The sequence below is a fragment of the Lichenostomus cassidix genome, chromosome 1 (assembly GCF_008360975.1).
Source record: "Lichenostomus cassidix isolate B80296 chromosome 1, HeHo_3.0, whole genome shotgun sequence".
Lineage (NCBI taxonomy): Eukaryota > Metazoa > Chordata > Aves > Passeriformes > Meliphagidae > Lichenostomus > Lichenostomus cassidix.
The window spans coordinates 48,009,156-48,016,151 of record NC_139479.1 but is presented as its reverse complement, the minus strand read 5'-3'; the positions used below and the strand labels follow the sequence as shown (position 1 = coordinate 48,016,151).

The 6,996-nt window shown below is 36.5% G+C and overlaps 1 long non-coding RNA gene across 1 annotated transcript; it reads left to right on the top strand.

Moving 5' to 3' along the window:
* Positions 1–289: 289 nt before the first annotated feature.
* Positions 290–3,839, top strand: LOC146444628 (uncharacterized). The gene is made up of 3 exons (XR_014850106.1): positions 290–404; positions 795–884; positions 2,518–3,839. It is a non-coding gene; the product is annotated as an uncharacterized LOC146444628 (long non-coding RNA).
* The last annotated feature ends 3,157 nt before the right edge of the window (positions 3,840–6,996 follow it).

The window sequence follows — 6,996 nt, the reverse complement described above, 5'->3', positions numbered from 1 at the left end:
GTCCAGTGTACAATAGTATTTGGAACAGTTACACAAAAAAAATAATCAAAAAAGAGAGCAAATAATAATAATAACATGGAGACTTCAGGGGCACTCATATTCAAGGGAGACTACTGGGAAGAAAGGCCTGTGTGTTTCTGAATAGTGCTTTTTGCAGCATTAGACCCACTTGCTTTTAGTTCTTCAATACCGATTTGTAGCAAGGAGATACTGATTACTTTGGCATCCTTTGGGATCTGTGCCTTAAGAAAGGCACAGGTACTCAGAGCTGCTTAGCTCTTTAATAACAGTAACAGAAGAGCAAACAGCAACCTTACATGCTTTCTGACACTGGGAATCCAGTGATGCAGCTCCAGATGAGCCCTTCACACTGATCTCACCAGACAGTGGAAATCACCTCCCTGGTGATGTTCAATAGCATCACTTTTACTCTCACTTTTCTAGGATTTTCTCAAGCAAGCAAAGCTAAACTTCCAACTGCATGATACTGGGCTTTCTAGATGGTACATGAAAGTTCACTGAGAGTGTTAACATTCTGACATATCTCCACAGCAGTGAGCTCTTACAAGCAATATATACAGGTGGTATTGCAAAGGCCATATGTGACATATGAATGCCACAGTGTGGCCTCAGGTTTTACAGCAGCTGTTCATGCTAAAACATACAGATGTCTACAGCCAGTGGTTAAACTCTGCCAAGATTTCTGTGAAGCCATTATACCCTCATCTACAGTGTCTTCTGCGGTGGCCTGTTAAAAATACATTTCTTATAGTTTCTCATGGACTATTTTTCAGGTTCTATTGAATAAGGAGGTGAAGGAAAGGCAGAAGGGGGCAACTTAAAGAATCTCTCAGATTCTATTAACAGGATCAAAAAATGGCAAGGTGAGGGTCTAGACTGCGTGGATGTGATGTGTGTGTTTGCACAGCACATCAGAAAACAGGACAAGGGCAAGGAAAAGAAAAATGAATGAATAAAAATATTTTCCTTTAATGATGATATTGAGTAAAACTGTTTATATATTGTAAACCTGGAATGTTGTTCACTGACCCATCTGATTTTACACACACTACCTTTGTAGTTTTCCAGTGAAAATCTAATGATGCAAGAAATGAAAGGTATCTAGAAAGAGGGTTTATCTTTCATTTAATCCAGATGATAAATCAGAAAAATATAAGTTTCTGGGTACATATACGTTTTCAGAAGTCTCTGCCAAACTCACATGATCAGTGATGTACTTATTTCAAATAAATTCTGTGTTTGTCCAGAAAGAACTTTCTTTAGGCATTCATCTGACATGTAGAAATATGTTTAAGTCCAAAGATTATGGTTTAAACTTCCAGTCTTTTCTGTCATGATGGATTAATATGACATTACCTGGAGAAAACTGAAATGATAATCGCTTTTAAACATGAAAGCTCAATACCAGCAGTTTCTAGGTGTTTTGGATACATTATTTAAAGAGTTCTTGGTCTTCAACATGCCTATTTAAATGGGCAGGTGGAGTTTACAATCTGGTTTTATATTGTCATGAAGAAGACCCCTGAGCCTGGAATTTGTAAAGCTTAGGACAGTGTAGGAAATCATAATGGTAGTGAAACGTTTTCTCTGGTATACTGTATTTGACTAGATACCCAAATCTGCTGGTCAACACCCTCCTTCCATCTCACTCTTTTTCTGAAAAACTTTAACCTGTGGTTGCTCCAGTAAGATACATTGCAGACATGTGACTAATAAGTTTAGCACTAAAAAAAAAAAAAAAGACAAAAAAAGAAAAAAAATTACAGCTCCAGACACAATGGGCATTACTCTTTCCATCTTTGCTAACAGGTTTGAACTACAGGTCAAATACTCATTTGACATCAATCAGAAAAAATACTTTAGACTTAAAGATAGGCAGGTCTATTTACCCCAGCTGAAAAATCTAAAACTACACCCAATACAAAATTAATCAGAAGGGAAACCAAAACTATAATTTTACTGAGATCAAGGGGAAGCTTCAGAGTGGTTTTTAGAGACAGAGTTTGCAATGCATGCTGTAGGGAATAAAATACGTGGGTTTAATTATCAACAACAGGCCTAAGGACACAATCAGATTAAATTTAAACATGTGTGTAAGAAACAAAATAAATATAGATATAAGGACATGGGAACAGATACAAATCAATCTCGAGGGAGGTGAGAAGGAAAGGGATTAATAATTAAAATGTGTATACTACTTGTTTATTCTTAGAGCTGTACCTGTGAGCTTGACAAGTATGACTTCCCTAGACTTTATGACGCTGTGTCAGAGTTTCATGAGGGATTGAAAAAGAATTTAATAACTGAGACGAGCCTCAGCAGTAGTAAGCTATCAACTATTTGTGTTTATCACAAAACTTAAATGCATGGAGTCCGACAGTCTCCATCTTAAATTGTCTGTACAAATATGTAGTAAGTGGCTTGAAAAAATAACTTCCCATTTTAAATTGCTTTGTTTTGTGTAAAATTATTTCTGTCTTTTCTATCTTAATGCAGAGCTTCTAGACATGTCTACACACACAAATGAAAGTCAGAAGAGTCAAGCACTACAATCCTGAGTACCTACATAATTAATTTTCAACTTATTTCCCAGTTCTTTTGAGGACTGGTTCAGCTAATTTTCTCCAACACATCTTCTCTAGAGAGGGGCAGCCCTAAGCATTTTGGATATGATCCAGTCTGTGCCACTTGGCCTTAGGGCCAAATATCAGTCTTTTACTCTCTTTCTTTCCCCAGTAATATTGCTAGAAATGGGATGACATATGCACCTTTGTAATACAGGTGCAGGACCAGCGTGAATTTTCTCATTTTCATTTCATATGAATTCATAATTATCAAATTTTAAAGGTAGCGTATAATGTTTGTAAGTACATGCCTTTGGAAAGGCTTTTCGATTGTGAGGATTATAAAGGACTTTTCTTCAAAGAAAATAATACTTTTCTTCCAAGATCTTAGATTTTTTTTTTTTATGTTTTGGATTTCCTTTCTCATGCCTGCAGTCTTTCTTATCACCTTGATTTTACAGCTTGTCTCAGCTATTGCTCTCCTGTTAACATAATATTGCTCCGTCTCAATGAAAAGTGCATCTGCTCTGAGAAATCCTTAATGATTGATTTCATTTCACTTTTTTCTCCCCTTCTATTAGAATTATTTTCCTCTGGATATCTTTCATCACAAAGTTGACTGTTTCCTGCATGGCCTGTCTTACACTGGTGACCTATCATGAAATAGAATATCAGATTTAGAGTGTCCCATGGCCCTGATGACTTTAATCTAAGAGCTGTCAGGTCTTTCGATATCTCCCTTTCCTACATATTACGAAGTTGCCAGCTGTAAGGATGAAGCTTTCCCACAACTGCAACAAAAGAAAAGAGGATGCATACTCAGCAGAACTTGCTAAAGGAAAACAAATAAGAAAAAAGATTACCTTAAGGTGTGTCCTCTGGGAAAGAGTGAGGAATACAGATTTAAAAATGGAAGTCCATGGATGAGCTTGCATGATGCTGAGATACTGTGCAAATAAACATAATGTAAAATTTAGAATGCGAAGGATCAACAACAATTGACCACATTGAGATATGGTAAGGATGTGTAATAACTCTTCTGCAAATGGAATTTAAAGATCTTCATTTTGTAGGGCTTTGATTTTAGGTAATGTGGAAGAGAGAGAAGCCAATGCAGATTACCTACCTGTGGATAGGGCTTAAAATAAATGTCAGCAAAAGCAATACCTCTCAAAGAGCTTCTGCAAATAAGTTCGTGGTTTCTCACTTGTTAGAGAATCTAAAAGGACTGATTGCTTTAACAGTCATAGAAAAAATTTCAGGACAAAAGGAACACAGAACCATTTTCAGTTTTATCTTGGGATGTATTTATTAAATAAAAAAATCCTGATTTATTTACTGCACAACACATGAGTTGCTCCACTGATTTAATTTGAATATATCCTACCTATTCTTATGCTATCTTAATTACTTTAATGAAACATGATAAAAATCTCTACAAACTTGTACTGAAATTGTTGAAGGTGATTCCTTTTTCTTTTAAGATTCAGATTCTAGTCTCTGATGCATAAACTAGTGCTTAATCAGTTTCATTTCTATGATACATACACATACATATAATCCCGGCTTTTGGTTTGTATAATTTCAAGATTATGTAAAGCTAAGGAATAGTTTATGTATGATATCTGCTGAAAAGTATATCTGAAAAATTCAAATAGCTCACAAAACTGAAAAAAACATATTGTGGCAAATATAAGGTTGCAATAAAATCTTCTATTTTATTTTATTTTTACAAATCCTAACAACACTTGAACTATCTCCCCTGAGGTTTTGTTTTTTCCTGCTTCTGAATATATACATTTTTATATTTGTTTGGTTACTAAGACTGAGGCTTCAGACCAAGGAATTGGAAGTTGCAGCCTTTCGACAGCCATTGCTTTATTCTTCTATCATGAAAAGGATCCTAAGTAAAGAACACCAGCAGTGACTTGCATCGCTCCTGGGCATTTTTTTGTTCTTGTGATCTAAAGTCCACTTATTGTGTTTTCTGTTATTTGGAGGTCACCAAACTTTGATCACTAGGGGGTAGTGTGGGGCTTTTCCTTGATCTTGGGTACTACATTCTTCAGCCTGATGTTTTTTGAATGTTTATATTAAAAGCTTACGCTAAATATCCTATATCTATGCATATATCTGTGCATAATGTTCAGAAATTCCTGGATTTATGAAACCATATCACACTACCAGTGGAAATTAAATGAGTGGTGTTCTGTTCACTTATTGCAAACTTTCCTGTATTCCCCGGAAGGAGCCAGTTATTTCAAACGTCTGTTAATCCTCTTCATTTTCTCTTTTCTCCCACAACATAAATATATACACACATGAAAAAAACATTCACACACATACTTACATTTTGAACCTCTGACAATACAAAAACAGATTTAGAAAACTGCAAAAAGTGTGACCCCCATACCCCATATTAATATTTAATCAAGTGCTCACCATACATTTCAAGTTAGTCTGAGAAAATTAATTAGCCTGAAAGATGCTTGTCCTTTAAAGGCACTGTAATCCCTTTTGAAAATGTAAATGAGATAATCCTTTGGTGAGTGCAAGCAACTGTTCATTTAATTCAGTGTGAGGTTTCAGGATGTCAGTAGAAGCCCATCCTACATCATTTGAGTTTATTGGTTATAAATTTACCACCTAAAGAATTTTGTGGAAGAAGCAATTGAGAGAATTTGCTCCTCCTTCTTTCAGATTGCTTCTTCCCTTGCATAAATCCAAGTATGACCTAAGAAGGGAATAAAAAACCCATTGGGGACACTTCCTTTTCTATTCTTCTTAATTGATTCCCTTGTTATCAGGAGACTAAGAGGCATTCTTGAGATCAAGGAAGGTCTAACACTATTTGAACATGCTGTGAAGAAGACTATGAAAAAATGGATTTCAAAAGAGTGAATAAGTGTTACCCCCCCTACCTGCTCCTCTCTTGCTATGTCTTAAATCAAAAATGCCTCAATGTCATGTTGTTATAGACTAGATATCCTAGTTTGATAGAAATTTAAAGCTAGAATTTTTCCCTCTCTTGATTGCTGTAAAAGGTTTTTTTGGCCACTATAACTATTTTCTTGATTAGAACTTACCTTTTTCTGGTTGCAAAATTCTGAGCTTTTCTGGCTAATCTAACTTCTTCTACCTCACCATTTCCTTCAAGCATAAGTGTCAGCTGTATAGTTTTTTGTCTAAGCAACTATGGAATAGATAGTCCAGTTTGTTTGCTTTTTTTTTTTTTCCTTCTGATGGTTATTTTATCCCTTAAAAATGACATATCCTCTTCCTATACATATTTTCTCTGTTTCCTACTGCATTGTCTGTGATAGATATAGACTACAACTACTCCCATGCATAAGTATCTCTTTATGGAGTATTCTACCAATTCTTCCTGAGTCTTGTCCTTTCTTTTTCTGTTCAGATAAATGGACAGATCCCAGTTCTAAAACACTTTAAGGACTCATTTCCACAAAGTTCTCTGAAGATCAAATATTCTTACTCATACAAGTAGCCCTACCAAAGTAAGAGATGATAATAAGGCTATGCACTTCAATGCAAGAACTCTTATCTGAAAAGGTGCCATTGTGTGCGGTTTTGGGCACCACAATATGAAAAGGATATAAAGCTATTAGTGTGAAAAGAAAGTCTACAAAAATGGCAGAGGGTCTAGAGGGGAAGCTGTATGAAAAGTGGCTGAGGTCACTTGGTCTGCTCAGTCTGGAGGAGACTGAGGGGAGATCTCATTGCAGTTACAACTTCCTTGTGAGGGGAAGCAGAGGGCCAGGCATTGATTGCTTCTTTCTGGTCACCAGTGATAGGACCCCAGGGAATGGCTTGAAGTTGTGTCAGGAGAGGTTTAGGTTGGATATTAGAAAAAGGTTCTTCATCAGAGGGTGTTTGGGCACTGCAACAGACTCCCCAGGGAAGTGGTCACAGTACCAGCCTGGCAGAGTTCAAGAAGTGTTTGGACACTGCTCTCAGGAACATAGTGTGACTCTTGGGGTGTCACGTGTAGGGCCAGAAAGTGGGCTTTGGTGATCCCAGTGCCCCCCTTCCGACTCAGAATATTTTGTGATTCTACATGAAAATTCAGAATAGAAGTATTTGAGTTTGAAATGCACTGAAAAACAAATGCAATGCATTGGAAATCCTTAGCTCTCACTGAACTTATACTCATTCTGCTTGTTAACATGGACAGATGATTGCCAATAGCTCAAGGTTTACATGTCAAAGATAAGCTTGGGAGCATAGATTTTTTATTCTGTGGTGTTGTTTGAGACTTCTTCCATATTTGAATGCGGTCCAGTTTTCAGAAGCAAAACAATACCGTGTATAGGTGAGTCTGTATGTGTGAATGGATGTCTGTAAATACATGTCTGCATAGCAGTTCTGCCTCTGATTGTGTTTTCACTCCTCC